The sequence below is a fragment of the Chlorocebus sabaeus genome, chromosome 23, assembly GCF_047675955.1.
Source record: "Chlorocebus sabaeus isolate Y175 chromosome 23, mChlSab1.0.hap1, whole genome shotgun sequence".
NCBI lineage: Eukaryota > Metazoa > Chordata > Mammalia > Primates > Cercopithecidae > Chlorocebus > Chlorocebus sabaeus.
In genome coordinates, this window is record NC_132926.1 from 22988071 (window position 1) to 23010412 (window position 22342).

Consider the following 22342-nt stretch of genomic DNA (forward strand, 5'->3'; position numbering starts at 1 on the left):
GGAGAATCAGGAATGTAATAAAGTTGTTTGGTTGCTCCTAAGTTTGCTGGACAAAGTGATGAAAGAAAACGTTGAACTCAGGGATTCTAACTCCTGGCTCCAGAAGCAGATACTGAACCCCAAATATTCTAAGATTGCCCTGAGAGAGAGTCTTATCTCCTGTAGAGAAAGAGCTGAAATTGTGGAAAATCAGACACAAGCTCTTATCATGTGAGTGGCTGGCCTGCAATGAAAGGTACATGCACAGCCTTGCCAGGTGCCTACTGTTAAAGTGAGGGCATTGATTGCAAAAGAATGGGACCCTGCAATTAGGAATGGGGACATGTGGGAGGTCCCTGATGGGGCTGGGGGCACTGAGCTCCTAAATTCTAATGAGCCTTTTTTGCCAGAGGAAACAGCCTTCCCACCTGCAGTGGTAGCAACATCTCCCCCCACCACCCATGCTGCCATCAGCCTTTCCACCTTTGTCTGAGATTAAGCCTGCACTGCCTGAGGCAACAGTGATGGCCTCCCCTGAGGTAGCTGCCAGGTAAGAGAATGCTGATTCTCCTCAGGACCCACCCCCAACACCCCTATTTGCTTCCAGACCTGTAACTAGACTCAAGTCCCAGCAGGCTCTAGAGGTGAGGTTGAGAATGTGACCGATGAGGAGGTGTGCTACACTCCAAAAAGAACTGAGTTTTCTAATTTATATAAGCAGAAATCTGGAGAACAGGTATCGGAATGGACCTTAAGGGCATGGGATAATGCTGGGAAGAACATAGTTGGATCAGGCTGAATTTACTGATATGGGCCCACTAAGCAGGGATTCTGCATTTAATGTTGCAGATCGGGGAGTTTAAAAAGGTGCTAATAATTTATTTGTTTGGTTAGCTGGAATATGGATCAAAAGATGGCCTACTTGGCTGGGCGTGGTGGCTCATGCCTGTAATCTTAGCATTTTGGGAAGCCAAGGTGGGCAGATCACTTGAGGTCAGGAGTTTGAGAACAGTCTGGCCAACAAGGCAAAACCCAGTCTCTACTAAAAATACAAAAAATTAGCCCGGCTTGGCGGTACACCCCTATAATCCCAGCTACTCAGGAGGCTGAGGCAGAATTGCTTGGACCCAGGAGACGGAGGTTGCAGTGAGTTGAGATCGTGCCACTGTATTCCAGCCTGGGTGACAGAGTGAGACTCTGTCTCAAAAAAATAAATAAAATAAAATAAAATAAAATAAAATATGGCCTACTATGAGCAAGCTGGAAATGCCTGATCTTGCTTGGTTTAATGTAGAGGAAGGGATCCGAAAGCCTAGGGAGATTGGAATGTTGGAGTGGATTAGTCACTTTAGACCTACTCATCCCAGCTGGGAGGGTCCAGAAGATATACCTTTCACCAATACTTTGCGAAATAGATTTATGAGGGGAGCATTTACATCCTTGAAGAGCTCTGTGATTGCTCCTCTTTGTATGCCAGATCTTACAGTGGGAACCACAGTCACTCAATTAGAAATGTTAAATGCAATGGAAATAATTGGATCCCAAGGTGGCAGGGGCCACGTTGAGGCACTCAACCATCAAAGGCAAGGTGGATGTAGTTACTATAATGGACAGCAGAGGCAAAGCAGCAATCAGAATAGTCTGATTCATGTTGAGCTCTGGCTTTGGCTGATTAATCACAGTGTTCCCAGAAGTGAAATTGATAGGAAGCCTACTGCATGCTTACTTAATTTATATGAGCAGCAAACTTTCAGGCTGAATGGACAAAAGACTAATTTGAATTATAAAAATACAGTCATGGCCTGTTAATCAATTTCCAGACTTGAACCAGTTTACAGACCCAGAAACTCTTGAATGAAGGAGAGGCTGGTTCTCCTTGAGGAAGAACCTCACTATACTACCAACAATTTATGCAGTTAATTTCCCATCCTTCCCTAAGGAGACCTCTGGCCTTTTACCAGGGCAGCTGTGCACTGGGGAAAGGGGAATGATCAGACCTTTCAGGAACTACTGGACACTGGCTCTGAGCTGGCATTGATTTCAGAGGACCCAAAACATCACTGTGGTCCTCCAGTTAAAGCAGGGGCTTATGGAGATAGGGTAATTAATGAAGTTTTAGCTCTGGTGTGACTTACGGTGGGTCCAGTGGGTCCCCAGACTCATCCGTGGTCATTTTCCCAGTGCCAGAATGCACAATTGGCATAGACATACTTAGCAGCTCCCAGAATCCCTACATTGGCTCTCTGACTGGTAGGGTAAGGCCTATCACAGTGGAAAAGGCCAAATAGAAGCCATTAGATCTACCTCTACCTAGAAAAATAGTAAATCAAAAAACAGTATCACATCCGCGGAGGGACTGCAGAGATTAGTGCCCCCATCAAGGACCTGAAAGATGCAGGGGTGGCGATTCCCACCACATCCCTGTTCAACTTTCCTATTTGGCCTGTGCAAAAGACAGATGGATCTTGGAGAATGAGAGTGGGAGAGTGGATTACTGTAAGCTTAACCAAGTGGTGACTCCAATTGCAGCTGCTGTACCAGATGTGGTTTCATTGCTTGAGCAAATTAACACATATCGTTGTACCTGGTATACAGCCATGGATTCAACAAATGCCTTTTTCTCCATTCCTGTCCATAACGCCCACCAGAAGCAATTTGCCTTCAGCTTGCAAGGTCAGCAGTATACCTTCACTGTCCTGCCTCAGGGGTATATCAAGTCTCCAGTTTTGTGTTGTAATTTTGTTCACAGAGATCGTGATCACTTTTCTCTTCCACAAGACATCACACTGGTCTATCTTACTGAGGACATTATGCGGATTGGACCCAGTGAGTGAGAAGCAGCAAGCACAGTGGACTTATTGGTGAGACATTTGCATGCCAGGAGATGGGAAATAAATTCAGCTAAAATTCAGAGATCTTCTACATCAGCGAAATTTCCAGGGGTCCAGTGGTGTGGGGCTTATTGAGATATTCCTTCTAAGGTGAAGGATAAATTACCTTATTTGGCCCCTCCTACAACCAAGAAAGAGGCACAACACCTAGTGGACCTGTTTGGATTTTGGAGGCAACACATTCCTTATTTGGGTGTGTTACTCCAGCCCATTTATCAAATGACTCAAAAGATTATCAATTTTGAGTGGGGTCCAGAACAGGAGAATGCTCTGCAACAGGTTCAGGCTGCTGTGCAAGCTGCTCTGCCACTTGGGCCATGTGACCCAGCAGATCCAATGGTGCTTGAGGTGTCAGTGGCAGATGGGATGCTGTTCAAAGCCTTCAGCCAGCCCCCATAGGTGAATCACAGCAGAGGCCTCTACGATTTTGGAGCAAGGCCCTGCCATCTTCTGCAGATAACTACTCTCCTTCTGAGAGACAGCTCTTGGCTTGTTCCTGGGCTTTGGTAGAATCTGAAGGTTTGATTATGGGTCATCAAGTCACCATGCAACCTGAGCTGCTTAGAAGGCACAAGTAAGTTACATAAGGAAATGGCTCAAATGCCCATGGTCTCCACTCCTGCCACCCTGCCTTCTCTCCCCAAGCCTGCAGCGATGGCCTCATGGGGAATTCCCTATGATCAGTCTACACGGGAAGAGAAGACTAGGGCCTGGTTTACAGATGGTTCTGCACGATATGCTGTCCCAAAAGTGGACAGCTGCAGCACTACAGCCCCTTTCTAGGACATCCCTGAAGGACAGAGGCAAAGGGAAATCCTCCCAGTGGGCAGACCTACCCTCAATGTGGGTGGGCACCATCCAATCATTTGCCAACTTAGCTAGAATAAAGCAGGCCGAAGGTGGTGGGAGAAGCCGACTTGCTAAGTTTTCCAGCTTTCATCTTTCTCCAGTGCTGGATGCTTCCTGCCCTCGAACATCAGACTCCAAGTTCTTCGGCTCTTGGACTTACAATAGTGGTTTGCCAAGGGACTCTCGAGCCTTTGGCCACAGACTGTAGGCTGTACTGTCGGCTTCCCTACTTTTGAGGTTTGGGGTCTCAGACTGATCCACTACTGACTTCCTTGCTCCTCAACTTGCAGATGGCCTATCATGTGATTGTGTGAGTCAATTCTTCTTAATAAACTCCCTTTCACATAGACATATTTCCTACTAGTTTTGTCCCTCTAGAGAATCCCAGATGGGATTCTGTCATTCCCAGATTTTTCCAGGGTTTCTGCCATTGCCTCCCCATTTTCTCACCAACTACCGTCCAGCACACATGCCATGGGTTTGACTTCTTTCTCATAGACACTTACTGATATTTTAGTTTTCTGCATTATCTCCAGTTCTTTCTCTTCCTTTGGTCTTGGAAAATCTTGCCACAACTTTGTGTTGTCCAGATTCTTCTTAGGCCTCTGAGCATTTCTTCATTGTCTATTTTTTTTTTTTTTGGATATTTGTTCCATCATCTGTCCATGAAATACTCAGCTTCTAACATTCCATTTTTGGCCCACTGTCTTTCTCAGTTTTTCCCAGGTTACCTCATCCACTCCCAAGGATTTAACCACCACTTCCATACTAATGACTCTTGAACCTACAGCTTTAGTCCAAAATCCATGTCCCATTGCTGTATATCTGTCTTTGATCTCCCACAAGCTAATAAAGCTCAACTTGTCCCAAACTCTATATATCTTCTGAAAATCTGTATTTTTCTCTTGCATTCTTTCTCTTCAGTGGTGGATATCATTACAAACTGCTCGGTTATTAAGGAAAAATGTTCAGTGCTTTGAGGATGTTTAGTAGAGGCACTCTCTGTCTAGGATCGGGAGTGGGGATGCGAGAAAAGGTTCTCTCACTTAGATATTATTGAGGCTGGCATCTCCAGATATGCACAGCTCAAGAGTCCAACTGCATCACTTCCTTGCCCCAGACCTTCAGGAAAAACATGCAGTGGTGCCCCCAGCGGGTAGCCATCTTGATAGAGAGGAGTGTGTTATCATTGTTTAGATTCGTTGGCAATATAGTCAGTTTTATTATTGTTTTCTAATACTCAACAGACAGTCTACCCCCTTTTTGTCTGCACCCAGCATGGTTCACTCACATTGCCCTACTCCTTGGTACTCCACTGAAAACTTGAAGGCCTCCACCCTCCTCTCCTTATCCCTATCTGCCCTTCAGCCAAGGCCAAATCACTCTGTTGTTCCTCATTTCTGTGTCTTTTCTCATGTTCTTCCCTCTGCCTGGAATTCCTTCTACTCTGTACACACACTGTATCTAGTTTACCCCTACTCTTTAAGATTCAACTTAAATATCACTTCCCCCAGGAAGCTGTCCCTGCTCACCCAAGGCTGAGTCACATGCCCTTCCTTGGACTTCCATGGTATCTTCTAAATACTAAATTTCTGCATTGGCCACATTGTACTCTAATCTGTTCATGATTTTGTCTCTCTCAATTACTGTGTGCCAAATGAAGTAGTCTTTTTCACTTTTTTATTCACTGAGATCCGAGGAAACACTACATTATTCATTTTCATATCTCCGGGATCTAGGGAAATACTTGTCACAATATTGATGAGAAAGGTGTTTACATCATGTTGTGACACAAGCTTTAAATTCTGCAGAACACTTATTTTTGTGGGAAAAATAATATTTGGAGCATGCCCTTAGGGTCTCCCTCCACTTCCTTTCCTGGTACCCTTTAGAAACCTTTATGTGAACCTTCCACATATATATGGAAGGCTCAGGTCGGTCTTCAACACCACTGCCTTGATTCTACAAATTTACAAAGTGAAAGACATTTTTCAGTTTTAAAGCATGCTCTTCTCCAGCTTTCTGCAGAGCTTCCATTTTTGCAAGACAGTGACTGAGAGTCTGGTATTCAACTATTATTCTATTCATTTAACTGCACCAGTAAATAGTGCTAGAATTCAGAACTCAGAGCTACCACAACATGGAATTTTTAAAAGGCACTTGAAATCCTTGAAAGCAGAAGCAGAGACATTTAAAATACAGAGGACAGGGAACCAAATTGTGAAATGTTCTCTCTATAATCTTCATCAAAGAGATGTGCTTTGAAATGATTCCTATTCCAGGGAAGAAAATACGATCTGCTCCTCTCTTCCCATGACCACCATTTACAAAGCACCACCAAGTTTTACAGATATTTTCTTCCCAGTGTCTCTCGTAACCATTCCTTCCTTAAGGTTTCATAAGAACCATATGAATGTTCTTTGACATCATATATTATATGCAGTGATTCTTTAAATAGTGTTCTAGTGTTGAGATGGCAAAAAGCTCTGGAAGCACTGGTGTGCTGGTAAATGTTTCACAGTCAGCTCTCAGGGGAAAGAAGCTCTGTTGGTAGTGTTTGCCAGTCTCCATGGTGTAAATATTCCCACCAAGGCAGATTTCAAGCTATCAACTTGATGTCACTGAATGAGGAGCTGGGGAAAGGTGGACCCCATCGTCTGTACTGAACCAATACAAGCTGCTGTATATCAGCTCTAGCACATTTCTGGATGGACGATTAATTTTTCTCAAGCACCATTTAAGACAGGCTATTCTCAGATTCAGAAATCTACTCAGACTTCTACTGTCTACCATGGAAATAGAAAAAAAAACAGTCTGTCCGCTTTTCCCTATCACCACAAATACTATGTTGGGCTACTTGATTGGAGTCTGCATTAACTAGTTAAATGATCTCCCTGGTTTCACTCTTACCTGTACAGTTCTTCTCCCTACAGCAATCAGAGTAATTGTTTAACACCAATTTGATTGTGTTACCTGCCCGGAGGCAATATTGCACCACACCAGGAACTATGCCACTGGTGCAACATGAAGTTGTGCGATACCCAGGCTATTCAACCATACTCGGCACCCCGACCTCTGCTTAAAATCCTCAGAGGTTTTCCATTACATTTAGGGATTTGTATATTTGTGTTTATATAACATATGTTTTAACCTGGTCTCCAAAGGCCTGCATGATCTGACTGCAGCTTCCTCTCCTGTCCCATCCATGCCGCTCTCCCTCTGACTCACTTGGTTCCAGCTTCTCTGAACTTCCCAACTTCCTTCAATTCCTCTGTCATACCAAGCTCTCTCTAGGATCCCACATGGACCGCTCTTCTTTTTCATCTTCCTCTGGTTAAACTTTCTTTCTGAAGTCTCTGCTCACGAGGCACTCTCCAGAGAGATCTTTGAACCTCTGATCTAAATTAAGCCCCCTCAATTAGTCTCTTTCATGGCACATTATTTTCTCACTTCTCAGCATTATAGTGGGTACTGTCATTATGAGTGTTTTGGTGTCAATGATGGCAGGCTTTTTTTTTTTTTTTTTTTTTTTTTTTTAAATTTTCACCGGGGATGTAGAACTTCCAAATTTACTGTGAGGGGCACAGCCACTGCCTCGCAAAGGTGACAAGATGTGCTTGCTGTTTGCATCTGTTTAAATCATCACAATAAGAAAGTGATGCTTGGGTTTAGGTATGAGTGATGGCAGTTTTTATGACCAGAAAAGATGATTTATGATGAGTTTGGCTTTTAGATATTAATATTCCATTTAAGGTTATAAGATCAAAAAACTATTTGTCCTTAAGCTTTAAAATTCAAAATAAAAATCACATTGTTCTATTAATGAATACATAAGACTTTAACAGTCACTTTTAAGGGGGACTTTGATTAATGTGCAAGCCCATTTACAAACTTAATTTTAATTTTTTTTTTTTTTTTTTTTTTTTTTTGAGACAGAGTCTTGCTCTGTCGCCCAGGCTGGAGTGCAGTGGCATGACCTCGGCTCACTGCAAATGCAACCTCTGCCTCCGGGGTTCAAACAGTTCTTCTGCCTCAGCCGCCGAAGGAGCTGGGACTACAGGCACGCACCACCACCCAGCTAATTTTTGTGTTTTTAGTAGAGATGGGGTTTCACCATATTGGCCAGGCAGGTCTTGAACTCCTGACCTTGTGTTCCACCCACTTTGGCCTTCCAAAGTACTGGGATTACAGGCATGAGCCACCGTGCCTGGTCAGTTTTAATTGTTAAACATTAAAAAATTACATTCATACATTTAATATACTTGTTTTCATTTCAAGTCATTCAACTGTGTAACAAAAATAATTTAAGTAACTCTAACAGATGAAACATAAATTTGGTGAATATTAGGTTCTTCTGAATGTTCCAATAATATCTTTAAATTTAGTAAAGTTTTCTTATACATTGAACTTAAAGTCAGAAGTTAATCAATTATTCAATTAAATATTATATATTAAATCATAAAGCAATTCTGTTTGATTTGCTCATCTGCTATTAATAAATTCTCCAAATCATTACATATATTCTAAATAGCAAGTGCACAAGGTATTTCTCAACTTACCGTGAATATATGAATACAATGGGTTTGGCTTAATCAGTTTTCATAATTCACTCTTTTGTTTTCAGTTACAGATCCTCCTAGAATTAAAATGGGCAGATGAAGCAGATAGTTATACCACACCAAACATTTGGTGTTATTTTTCAGGAAGAGGTCACTGAGGATACAAATTGACCCTGGATTTGGCTGGGATTCAGGGTTTTGTGTTCTCCCAACATACTGAGGCCCAGTTATGAGGCCTAGTTATAGGAATTTCATAGCCAGAAAGGGTCCCATGTTCACATCCCTAATTCTAGTGAAATCTGGGTCTGTAACCCCTCTCCTAGATTCTTTCACTTTGAGATTGGATTGATTTACTCTTTGAATGGCTTTATTCTATTCTAAATTATCTTATTCTTCCAAGCAGGCCAAGCTCAGCTCTTACTAATATTTAAATAGAATCCAGTTGGGATTCCACAAATCTCTTTGTAGTTTTGTATAGCTCTATTTACAATGGTAAGATAAGTCTTAATGACAGGAATGGATCTCAATCTACAAACTCAGGCCTGCAAAAATTCTTATTTTCTAAACATGTGACTCACCATTAATTTAATTAATTAATTTTTCTAGGTAAACACAAGGCATGGGATTGTTACTTGCTACAAGGCAGGACCTACAGGAAAGGGCTGGCAGGGACTCGTGGTGTTAAGGTTCCAGGGCCAAGTTACCCACTCCACTGGAATTTTTTGTTCTGGGGGCTCACCTTCTGGGATCTCGGGGAGTTGGAGCAGCAGCTGCAGCAACAGTGGATGATAATGAGCAACAGCAAGAAAAACACGGTGCTGACAAAGGTGAGGAAGATAATGTAGGCAGCAGTGTCCACTTGGACTGAAAGGGCTGATTCCTGTCAGCTTTGGTCTCCCCACACTTCCAGAACCATTACCCCCAGCTCCTCCATGAACAACAGACCCATTTTAGCAGAAGCACCCTGGTGCCACCTCTTAAAAATATACTAGACAAGCACAATGAAACACATGGGCACTCAGCCACTGTTGACTTTGTGAACAAAAGAAAGAGAGGCTGGGTGCGGTGACTCATGCCTGTAATCCCAGCACTTTGGGAGGCCTAGGCAGGCAGATCACGAGGTCAGGAGATGGAGATCGTCCTGGCCAACATGGTGAAACTGCATCTCTACTAAAATACAAAAAATTAGCCAGGCGTGGTGGCATGTGCCTGTAGTCCCAGCTACTGGGGAGGCTGAGGCAGGGGAATCACTTGAACCTGGGAGGTGAAGGTTGCTGTGAGCCAAGATCATGCCATTGCACTCCAGCCTGGGTGACAGGGTGAGACTCTATCTCAAAAAAAAAAAGGAAGGAAGGAGAAAGAGAAAGAGAGAAAGAAAGAAGAAAAAGAAAAGGAAAGAAGGAAGGAAGGAGAAAGAAAGAAAAAAGAAAGGAAGGAAGGAAAGAAGGAGAGAAGGCAGAGAAGAAGCAAGGGAGGGAGAGAGGAAAGAAGGGAGAGAGGAAGGGAAAGGACGAGTAGGCTTTAATTGATAATTTGAACCCTTATTCAACACGAATTGAAAATGATAGAGTCAGTACTCATCTTTCCCTTTCCTCCTGAGATTTCATCTGGGTTCCAGGTAAACCCAGTGACATCAAGTTGGACAGCTTGAGACTTGCCTTGGGTGGCGTAGTTACACAGGGAATAAGGGTTTCTAAACCTTTAGAATTTCCTAATAGGACTGTCTTTTGTAATTCATAGCATGCCTCTTTGAATCATACCTGACCACATGCTAATGAGAGAATTCTTAACCTCTAGAGAGATTCAGGATAGAGCTGATCACCAGGTGACTTTCAGCCCCATCCCCTAACCCCTAACTGTGGGGAGGGGAAGAGGGGCTGGGGATTGAGTTCAATCACCAATGGCCAATCAATCACACCTACATAATGAAACTTCAGTAAAATCTCTTGAAAACAAGGTTTAGAGATCTTCTGAGTTTGTGAACATATTGACGTGCTGGGCAGGTGGATGCCCAGAGAGGGCACGGGCGCTCTGTCCACCTTCCACTCCCTTCCTTGCCCTATGCATCTCTTCCATTTGGCTGTTTCTGAATCATATTCTTTATAATAAAACTGCAGTGGTTGTGTCCTGTGGGTCTTTCTAGCGAATTATCAAACCTGGTGGAGGGTGGGGAGTGATATGGTTTGGCTGTGTCCCCACCCAAATCTCATCTTGCATTGCTGTGTGTTGTGGGAGGATCCTGGTGGGAGGTAATTGAATCAGGTGCTCAGTTCTTTTCCATGCTGTTCTTTATCAGCATGATATGTCTTTATCGGCAGCGTGAAAATGAACTAATACAGGGAGGGTCATGGGAATCCCCAAATTTGTAGTTGATTGAGCAAAGGTTCAGTTAGCTTGGAGCCCCGTATCTGGCTAACATGTGAAGTGGAGGCACTGTTATGCAACCATGCCCATAACTTGGGGGGTCTGCACTGACTCCAGGTCATTGGTGTCAGAGTTGAGTTGAATTATTGGACACCCAGTTGGTATCAAAGAATTGGAGAATTGGTGGTCCTTGGAAAATGACAGATTTGCTGTCAGAAAAACAATGCTGTGCTGTGTGCCTAGAGATCACTTTGCTCTTCTACACCAAAGAGAAGCACAGGCGGAATCTGTGAGGTTTCAAAGTCCAAGTGCAAATGCATCTACAAAGCCATTTCTGCTCAGTGTTGGTCAACTTGCTGGGCTGGGCCTGGAGAATGTGAGCACCAGTCTCCTCTGCTCTTATGAAGTCCAAACTAATCTTGAATTTGTCATCCCCTGGAGCTTGGCCTGGGCAATGACATAGGGTGGAGACTCCATTTTGCAAAGACCCAACACCACCTAAGTTCTAATCACTTCCCTCTGACTCTCCTCCATCCTCGGGAAAAGTTGCCAGTCTCTGGGCCAGAATAGCCTTGCTCTGATTCATTGAGTATCTTCTCAAATCACTATTCATGACAGAAGTTAGAGTCTATGCCTACTGAAAACTTGGATTTTGGAACTCAAGAGCTAGGACAAGGTTTTTGTTAGTTATACATTGGATTCTGCAATTCATCTATCTTCTGCATCATACATGCAGAAAACTGAGCTGATTGAATGGGTAAGAGCCAAAGGAGAACAAGTAATGTTGGGGACAAAACACACAATGAGTAATTTTCCAAAATATTAGCTCAGCACACACTTTGACCATTTGTATTAATGTTTATGGAATAGTATTTGATGTCAGTTTTTCCACTAGACTGTAAATACCACGAGGACAGGGATTACATCTTGCTTGTTCATTATTGTACAAAAACTACCTAGACAAAACCTGCATCCAAAAGAAAATCAATAAAGATTTGTTGAAGTCATTAATGAATTTAAACTCCTTAGACATTCAATATCTAAGTGATGACTCCCTGCTCTGATAAGCTAATTTTATTCCTGTAGTCACCAACTTTCTATATCACCTGAATTAATACAGTTATCAGCTTCTATCTGTCACTTATTCAAGACCAGATCATTTCTTTGAATATATTGTTTTCTTTGCTAAAAATGTCCTTTCTCCACTATAATAAAACATCTTCCCCTCTTTCAAACTATGCCTTAAAACTGATCTACAACCTTCCATGATTGACCTCACTTGTCTATACACTCAGCTTCATGCATTCATCCCTTTAAAAATATACATTGAGTAATTAGTCTGTATTGGACACCATTCTAGGCACTGGCGATACAAATGTAAATGAAAAGCTCTCTGTCCAAATAAATAAAACATAAATGAGGTATTTTTAAATAGTGATAAAAGCTATTAAAATACAAACAGGCTGGGCGCAGCAGCTCACGCCTGTAATCCCAGCACTTTGGGAGGTCGAGGTGGGTGGACCACTTGAGGACAGGAGTTCGAGACCAGCTTGGCCAACATGGCAAAACCCATCTCTACTAAAAATACAAAAATTAGTTGAGCATGGTGGCAGGTGCCTGTAATCCCAGCTGCTCGGGAGGCTGAGGCAGGAGAATTGCTGGAACCCGGGAGGTAGAGGTTGCAGTGAGCTGAGATCATGGCATTGCACTCCAGGCTGGGCGACAGAGCGAGACCCAGTCTCAAAGGAAAAACAAACAAAAAACATAGGGGAGTGTGTGAGAGAAAGTGATCAGGGGACAACAGAACAACATTAGTGATTCAGGAAAGTCCTAAGCTGGGTGCCATGGCTCGCGCCTGTAATCCCAGCACTTTGGGAGGCTGAGTTGGCCATATCACTTGAGGTCAGGAGTTCAAGACCAGCCAGGACAACATGGTGAAACCCTGCCCGTTCTAAAAATACAAAAATTAGCCAGGAGTGGTGATATGCACCTGTAATCCCAGCTACTTGGTTGGTTGAGGCAGGTGAATCCTTGAACCCAGGAGGCAGAGGTTGCAGTGAGCCGAGATGGTGCCACTGCACTCCAGTCTGGGTGACAGAGTGAGACCCTGTCTTAAAAGAAAAAAAAAAGTAATGATTCAGAAAAGTCCTGTCTGAGCATGTGATGTTTGAGCCAAAGTCTGAATGAAGGGAAGGTGTGAGGATGGAGCATTTCTGCTACCATTTTTGTCAGCAGGGTGAACAGGTGCAGAGGGCCTGATGCAAGCATGGGTCGGCGTTCCTGGAAAAGCATAAGTAAGGCCTGTGACTCAAGCTGGAGGACTAAGGAGGAGAGTGGTAAGAGATGAGGGCAGAGAGGCAAAGGTGCCAGGTCAGGCTGGGCCCTGTGGGCAAGGAATAGGAGTATGCATTTTGAACGTGAGGGACACGTGGAAGGCTCTGAAACTGGGCCATGTCATGGTCTGATTACCTTTCAAAAATTTATCTAGCCACTGGGTTAGGGGTAGACTACAAAAGTGAAAGCAAAAGGACTACGTAGAATTTAATTGCAGTAACATGAAATGATAGCTCAGCATGAACTAGGACGGTAGTGAAAATGGAGAGAAGTGGACAGACTGGAGACCTATGCTTGAGATCAAGCCAATAGGGCTTGTTGATGGATTGGCTGGGCACGGGAATGAAGACTAGGGTAAATGGGGAAACAGGAGAATCAAATTTGAACTTGACTTCCAGATCTGGGTTGGTGGTGTCATACGCTGAGATGTGGGACCAGGGAAGGAAAGATTAAGGTGGACGCAAGGGGCAGGAGTCCAACGTTCTATTTAATTCACCTCCAAGATGCCTATTAGACATCTGGGTGCAGATGTTGAGTATGTGTTGGAATATATAAGCCCGGATCCCTGAGGAAAGGCAGAATAGGTGGTGGTAAAGAGAGCAGACTCTGGACTCAGCTTACCCAGTTTCGAATCCTGGCTCCTACCTATGTAGGCTTGAACCTCTTTGTGCCTCAGTTTCTTCATCTATGAATTGGGGATACAAACAGTACTCACCCTGTAAATTTGTTGTGAGGATTAAATGAGTTAATACATATAAAGACCTTAAGACAGGGTCTGGTACATAGGGAGTGTCCAATAAGTGTTAACTACTATCATCAATAGGAGGCTGGGATTTGGACACAGCTGAGGGTACAGCTGAGGGCTGGAACATAAATTTTGGAGTGGAATTTTAAAACCATGGGAGTGAATGATATCCCCTCAGGAGACAGTGTATTTAGAGAAGGCAAAAGGGCCCTGAGCCAAGCCTTGGGTCACTCTAACACTTACAGCTAAGGCAAAATAGCCCTCAAATGAGAGTGAGAAAGAACAGCTAATGAGCTAGAAGAAAAACCGTGAAGGCATGCAGTCACAGAAACTGTGGTAGGTTAAACAGTATTCTCCCCAGAATTCATGCCCATCTGGAATTTCAGAATGTAACCCTATTTGAAAATAGGGTCTTTACAGACCTAATAAGTTAGATCTAATAAGTTCAGATGAGGTCGTACTGATTACAGTGGGTCCTGAATGCAGTGACTGGGCTCCTTACAAAAAGGCCATGTGATGGCAGAGGCAAAGATTGGAGTGAGGCAGCTACAAGCCAAGGAACACCAAGGATTGGCAGGAGCGACCAAAAGCTAGGAATAGTCAAGAAAGATTCTTCCCTAAAGACTTCAGAGAGAGCATGGCCCTGCTGAAACCTTGATTTTGAAATTCTAGCCTCCAAAACTATAAGGGAATAAATTTCTTTTATCTTAAACCATTCAATTTGTAGTCATTTGTTACAGCAGCCTTAGGCATCTAATTCAAAAATCAGGAGGAGAAAGTGTTTTTAAAAGGGGGAGATGATTGGCTAGGTGCGGTGGCTCACACCTGTAATCCCAGCATTTTGGGAGGCTGAGGCAGGTGGATCACGTGAGGTCAGGAGTTCGAGACCAGCCTGGTCAACATGGTGAAACCCCATCTCTACTAAAAATACAAAAACTGGCCAGGCGTAGTGGCGCGTGCCTGTAATCCTAGCTACTCAGGAGGCTGAGGCATGAGAATTGCTTGAACCCAGGAGGCAGAGGTTGCAGTGAGCTGAGATTGTGACACTGTACTCCAGCCAGGGCCACAGAGCAAAACTTCATCTCAAACAAAACAAAACAAAACAAACAAACAAAAAAATGTGGGGAGATGGTGAACTCTTTGAAATGGCTGGTGACAAGTAGAATAAGATCAGTACTGACAAGGGACCACTGGATTTGGTGAGGAAGTCTTTCATGATCTTGCTAGAAAACTCAGTGAAATATTTGGGGTAGAATTCTGATTGAAATGGATTAAGGGGAGAATAAAAGGAAGTTGAGGCAGTTGCTATAGACAACTTTTTTAGGATATTTTTTGTAGTGAAGTAGAGCTGAAGGTTGTGAGGCATGAAGTCAAAGGAGGGATTTTTTTTTTTTTTTTTTTTGTAGAGAGGGTCTCACTCTGTCACTCAGGCAGGAATGCGGTGGCACAATCATAGCTCACTGCAGCCTTGAACTCCTGGGCTCAATCGGTCCTCCTGCCTCAGCCTCCCCAATAGCTGGCACTAAAGGTGTGTGCCACCATGCTTAGCTAATTAAAAATTTTTTTTTGTAGAGATGGGATCTTACAAGGATGCCCAGACCGGTCTCAAACTCCTGGCCTCACACAATCTTCCTGCCTTGGTCTCCCAAACTGTTGGGATTGCAGGTGCAAGCCATTGTGTTTGGACACATTTTTTAAATAACTGCCATTCCAATCATGTTTGTATGCTAGTGGAAATGACTCAGTAGAGAGGGGACTTGATGGTACGAGAAAGAAAGGGATTTATTTCAGATTTTAAATGCTGGAAAATAAAACAAGAGGCTGAGATTCAGACTGCTAGTAGAGGATCTGATCTATGGGTGAAGCCAGGGAACCTCTACCAGGGTACAAGAAAGAAGGCCTAAAATATTGCTACGGTCTGGTCATTTCATGATGGATAGACAAGGGATTTGATGGATCACTTCGATTTTCTCAGCTACTCACTGAGCTGAAAACAGTGGAAGACAGAGGATGGGTGGTGTGGAAGGTTTGAGAAGAAAGCAGAGCATGCCCCTCTGGGAGTGGGAAACAAATGTATCAGGACAATGCAGTGGGATTGTGGAGCGTGCCTGAAGGCTCAGATTTGAGATCTGTGATTGCTTGTGTGATTTATCCAGCAATATTAGCCACTCACGTGCAGGTGCAGAGCAGACAGAGAGCCAAGAATCCTTGTAAGTGGCACATTTAAATGACACACCATAGAACCTATGGTGGGTGAAGAGAGATGGAAGGACATAAGGGGAAGATGTAAAGAGCTGGTAGGGTCAGTGGATTGGAAGCTTGATACTAAGAAGAACACTTTAGTAAAGACACTATGAAAACAGGACCAGAACCTTAATAGGAGTGGTCAGCAGGAAAGATTATTGAAAATAAGGCTTTTGTGGCCAGGTGCGGTGCCTCATGCCTGTAATCCCAGCAGTTTGAGAGGCCTAGTAGGCAGGCAGATCACCTGAGGTCAGGAGTTTGAGACCAGCCTGGTCAACATGGTAAAACCCCGTGTCTACTAAAATTATAGAAATTAGCTGAGCACAGTGGCGGATACCTGTAATCCTAGCTACTCAGGAGGCTGAGACAGGAGAATTGGTTGAGCCTGGGAGGTGGAGGTTGCAGTGAGTCAAGATTGAGCCTGCACTCCAGCCTGGGTGACAAAGCGAGACTGTCTTCAAAAAAAAAAAAAAAAAAAAAAAGGGAAAAAAGAAAATGAGTTTTTTGGAAGTTGATGTTGATGACAAATTAGCTGAAGACATACTATAGATAATCTCCTAAAGAGAGAAGAAGTGAGGGATTCAAAAAGAAATAAACCGTGGCTCGTGCCATTAAGAGTTTATAATCAATTAAGGGATAAAATATGTACCGAGAAGCTTTATAACACGGCAGCATACGTAGGTCCATCTATCTAACTGGGTCATAAGAGGCTTGAAGGCAGAAATTATGTTCCCGTTCATTTACATCACACTTAGCATCTGCAGGAATTTTGTGTTCTAATTCACTTATATGGCACCTAGTATCTAACAGATGCTATGAATATGTGTTCAGTAAATATTGACTGATAGTATCTTTAGTATCTTTGAATAGTGAAGGTATAAGCATGATAAGCCAAAAAATAATAATAATAACAATGATGATAGTAAGTGCTTATCCTGGTTTGGGCTGCTATAACAACATGTCTTAGATAAGGTAATTTATAAACAATATAAATGTATTGCTCACGGTTCTAGAGGTTGGCAAGTCTAAGATCAAGGCAGCAATGGTTATCTGGTGACAGCCTGTTCCTGGTGACAGTGCTTTCTATGTGTCCTCACATGACAGAAGGGGCGAACAAGCTCCCTCAAGCCTCTAATGCCATTTATGAGAACACAGCCCTCATGACCTAGTCACCTCCCAGAGACCCCACCTCTTAATACTATTGCAGTGGAGGATAGATTTTAACATATGAATTTTGGGGGAACATAAACGTTCAGACCATAGCAATGCTGCTTTCCTTGTGCAAGACATTGTTCTAAGTACTTTATATGTATAATGACACATCTAACCACACAATCCTACGAGGTAGGTGTTATTAAATAGGAAATTAGGCAAAGAAAAGTTGAGTACCTTGGCCAAGGTCACACAGCTGGTAAGAGGCAGAACCAGGCTTTGAACCCAGTTAGAGTAACTCTAGTCTGCACTCTCCTAGCCGCCACCTCCATTTCCTATTTAGAAAGAGTTATTCATTAGCTGCACTCTTCTCAGAAGTCTATGACCCAAAGCAAGCATTCTTATTTTGTGAAACAATGTGGAGACATTGTATTAGTCTGTTCTCATGCTGCTAATAAAGACATACCTGAGACTAGGTAATTTACAAAGAAAAAGAGGTTTAATAGACTCACAGTTCCACATGGCTGGGGGAGCCTCACAATCATGGCGGAAGGTGAAGGAGGGGCAAAGGCATGTCTTACATCGCAGCAGGCAAGAGCCCGTATACAGGGGAACTGCCCTTTATAAAACCATCAGATCTCATGAGACCTATCCACTATCACAAGAACAGCATGGGAAAAACCTGCCCCCATGATTCAATTACCTCCCATGTGGGAATTATGGGAGCTACAATTCAAGATGAGATTTGCGTGGGGACACAGCCAAACCATATCAGACATCAAAGAAAACTCACAGGGGCCTGGCGCGGTAGCCCACGCCTGTATTCCCAACACTTTGGGAGGCCGAGTCGGGTGGATCACCTGAGGTCAGGAGTTCAAGACTAGCCTGGCCAATATGGTGAAACCCCATCTCTACTAAAAATACAAAAATTAGCTGAGAGTGGTGGCTCACGCCTGTAGTTCCAGCTACTCTGGAGGCTGAGGCAGAATTGCTTGAACCTGGGAGGCAGAGGTTGCAGTGAGCAGAGATCACGCCACTCCACTCCAGCCTGGGCAACAAAGTGAGCCTTTGTCTCAAAAAACAAAAACAAAGAATACTCACAGGGAAGATTCCTGAAGTGTTATTGCCTTTTGTTTGTATAGTCATTTCAGGTAAAATAATCATTCATTCATTACTAAGGAGACACCAGTGGGGCTTGAGTTCTAGACTCTGAATAAACTCATCACCTATCCTGGCATATCAGTGGGACAGGAAGAAGGTGCAGCATAATGGGGGACATACACACATAGAACCCTGACGAGTCTGGGTTGTATCTGAGTTCTGCTGCTGCTAACTGTGTGACTCTGGACAAGTTACTTGACCTCTCTATGCCTCAGTTCTCTCATTTTCAGAATGGCAATAATTATACTATGTACTTCATAGGTTTTTCATGATAATTAAGCGTGATAATTCACGTAAACCACCTAGTACAGGACCTAAAACATAGTAAATGCCCTAAATGTTACTTCTAAGTGAACTCCTCAGCATTTCCCCGATTTCCGTGTTAAAAGTCCAAACTCCTTTGCATGGCATGAAAAATCCCTCCTTAACTCCTGGACTGGCCCCAGCTTACCTCATCTTTCCCTCCATTCCCTCTGTAAATCTGAGATCCAATCGTAATTGTTTTGTGTATCATTTCTTATATGAACTTTACACTCTGGAAGTAACTCACAAGATTCATGATGCAATCAAAATGCAATCTGATTTTATCACTCACTATCGCTTTAAGTATTCTGAAGGAGTAATTTTTTTCTGCCTTCCAATGGAAACTTGGACAGATATCAAGAATTCTTAATTAGTGGGCAGTCCTACTCACTTTAAGTAAAAAATCAGTCTGGCTTTGGTAATTAGAAATGTGTCAAGATATTAATTAAATGTCTCAATCTCCATTCAAAAAGTGAGAGTTCTCTGCACCTGTGAGGGCCTGTGGTCACCTTATGCTCTCTCTCCCCCACTTAAATCCTCCCCAGGCACCAGCAGCTGCACTTGGGCAGAAGCCAGCTGAGGCAATGCAGGTTGCTGGTGGTCTTCAGGTTGTCTGCATCTGGCAGGTGCCTAAACTTGATTCTTTCTCTTCTGGTTGCACATCTTTTTTTTTTTTTTTTTTTTTTTTTTTTTTTTTTTTAAGATATAGCAGTTTATTAAAAAGAGTATATGGATATGCAGCAGTAAGTGACATAATTGATAAAAGAGGACCCATAACATCACCGATTCTCCTATTACTCCATGAAACTACTCCACACATTGATTTAGAAGGGACCTTGGTTTGCAGGGTGCACAGGTTGCTTCACATCATAGAATATATAACACATAGGAGCAGTAATTTCATAGAATCTGAACAATCGGCACCACTGCTACTCATATCTTAACTGGTAGAAGCTAGCTGGCTTTTTATAACTGATCAACTATTGTGAGAAGCTATTGACTCTCCATGGGTTGTTTGAAGGTTTGTTTTTTCTTTTTTTGAGACTGGTTCTGGCTTTTTTGTCCAGGCTGGAATGCAGTGGCATGATCTCGGCTCACTGCAACTTCCGCCTCCTGGGCTCAAGTCATCGTCCCACCTCAGAGTCCTGAGTAGTTGGGAGGGACTACAGGTGCATGCCACCACGCCCGGCTAATATTTGTATTTTTTTTAGTAGAGATGGGGTTTCGCCATGGTGGTCAGGCTGGTCTCAAATTCCTGACCGCAGGTGATCCAACCGCCTTGGCCTCCCAAAGTGCTGGGATTACAGGCGTGAGCCACCGTGCCCGGCCACGGCCAGCTACTTTTTGTATTTTCAGCAGAGACAGGGTTTCACCATGGTGGTCAAGCTGGTCTTGAACTCCTGACCTCAGGTGATCCACCCACCTTGGCCTCCCAAAGTGCTGAGATTATAGGCGTGAGTCACTGCACCCGGTCAGCTGACTCCTGTGTATTTTTCAACACTCAGAATGTCTCTCCCCACCACCTCAAGAACTCACAAATGGGCTAATCCCACCCACTTCACACTATTTGCATTTTCATGGTAACATTGTTTCACCTCTATCACAACTAACCCACACAACTTTGCATATCTGTGATAACTAACCCACACCACTTTGTATATCTGCGATAACCAACCCACATCATTTATATGTCTGCCCCAACACCAAGACATTGGAAGATCTTGGGGTCAGAAACTTTTGAGATTTACTGTTATATCCTGAAAGCCTAACATAAAATAAAATGCAAATTTCCGGCCTGTGTGGTGGTTCACACCTGTAATCCCAGCACTTTGGGAGGCCGAGTTGGGCGGATCACTTGAGGTCGGGAGTTTGAGACCAGCATGGATAACATGGTGAAACCCTATCTCTACCAAAAATACAAAAATTAGCTGCGCATAGTAGTGGGCAACTGTAATCCCAGCTATTCAGGAGGCTGAGGCAGGAGAATCACTTGAACCTGGGGAGGTGGAAGTTATGGTGAGCCAAGATTGTGCCACTGCGCTCCAGCCTGGGTGAAAGAGGGAGACTCCTCTTCAAAAAAAAAAAAGTCAAAGTAAATTACCAATAGCAGTAGCATTAAAAAAAACCCCAAGTATGGTGGAATTAATGCAATAAGAGATATGTAAGACTTCTATGTGGAAACTAAAAACTTCAGCAGGATCTTGGGAAACTCAACAAGCTGATTCCAAAATTGATACGGAAATGCAGAGCCAAGAACCTCCCAAAAACAAAACAAAACAAAGAAAACCAAGTAGGAAGATGTGCTTTACCACATATCAACTTCTTACAGTAACTGGAACAGTTTGGTGTCAGCACAAGGATAAACAAAGAAACCAGTGGGATAGAATAGAAAGTTCAGAAACAGATCTATTCAGATATGCACACTCACTTTATGACAGAGATGGTGCTGTAGAGCACAGAAAAAACAGGTTTAAAACAAGCATTACACATAAAAAATATTAAATTTATTTATTTATTTATTTATTTATTTATTTTTTTTTTTTTTTTTTGAGACGGAGTCTGGCTCTGTCACCCAGGCTGGAGTGCAGTGGCCGGATCTCTGCTCACCGCAAGCTCCTCCTCCCGGGTTTACGCCATTCTCCTGCCTCAGCCTCCGGAGTAGCTGGGACTACAGGCGCCCACCACCTCGCCCGGCTAGTTTTTTGTACTTTTTAGTAGAGACGGGGTTTCACCGTGTTAGCCAGGATGGTCTCGATCTCCTGACCTCGTGATCCGCCCGTCTCGGCCTCCCAAAGTGCTGGGATTACAGGCTTGAGCCACCGCGCCCGGCCAAAAATATTAAATTTAAACTAAAAATTAATCTTCCCCAAAAGACATCATTTTGAGACTAAAAAGGGAAGCTATATAACAGAACATTTTGCTTGACACATAATTGACAAAAGACTTGCATTCATAATATGAAAAGAATTACAAAAGAAAACACCAAGCAAAGGACAACCCAAGGGAAAACTGGGTAAAAGACTTGAGCAATTCATCAAAAAGGAAATCTTAAAAGGCCCCCAAAATACGAAAAATACTTAACCTTATTGGCAATTAGGAAAATGCAAGTTAAAAACCCCATTAGAAAGGTTAAAATTAAAAGGTCTGACAACACCAATCATAGGCTGGGAGACAGGGCAACAGGAACCAGATTGCTGTTAGGCAAGTAAAGTGCTGCAATCACCTTGGAAAACAGTTTGGAGTTACCTAAGAAAGTTGAAGATAGGTAGCCCTGTGGCCCAGCAATTCAAGAGAAATGTGTACATGTGGTCACCAGGAAGGCAAGTGCAAAAATGTTGATAGCAGCATGATTCACCATACCTGTAGTTCCAAACTGAAACTTTAATGTTCATAAATTCAATGTTCGTAAGTACTAGGATGATTACATCATGTTCTATTCATATGACAGAATTCTATACTGCAATGAAAATGAAATAACTGTAGCCTCACGAGAACATAATTGAATCTCACAATGTTAAGCAGAAAAGAATGTTAGTCACAAAAGAATATCTAGGCTGGGCATGGTGGCTCATGCCTGTAATCCCAGCACTTTGGGAGGCCAAGGTGGATGGGTCATTTGAGGTCAGGAGTCCGAGGCCAGCCTGGCCAACATGGTGAAACCCCGTCTCTACTAAAAACACAAAAATTAGCTGGGCATGGTGGTGCATGCCTGTAATCCTAGCTACTCAGGAAGCTGAAGCAGAAGAATCATGTGAACCTAG

General features: G+C 43.2%; 1 long non-coding RNA gene and 1 other non-coding gene across 2 annotated transcripts in view; one reads left to right on the forward strand and one right to left on the reverse strand.

Annotated features, from left to right (window-relative positions):
* The window catches only part of LOC119626604 (uncharacterized), a 35081-nt gene extending 32241 nt beyond the window's left edge, over positions 1-2840 (forward strand). The window contains exon 3 of the long non-coding RNA XR_005242775.2: positions 2729-2840. This is a non-coding gene — a long non-coding RNA (uncharacterized lncRNA). The remainder of the gene's footprint in view (positions 1-2728) is intronic.
* A 4429-nt stretch (positions 2841-7269) lies between these two features.
* On the reverse strand, positions 7270-7398 carry LOC119618332 (small nucleolar RNA SNORA68). The gene has a single exon (XR_005234658.1). It is a non-coding gene; the product is annotated as a small nucleolar RNA SNORA68 (small nucleolar RNA).
* Between the last annotated feature and the right edge of the window lie 14944 nt (positions 7399-22342).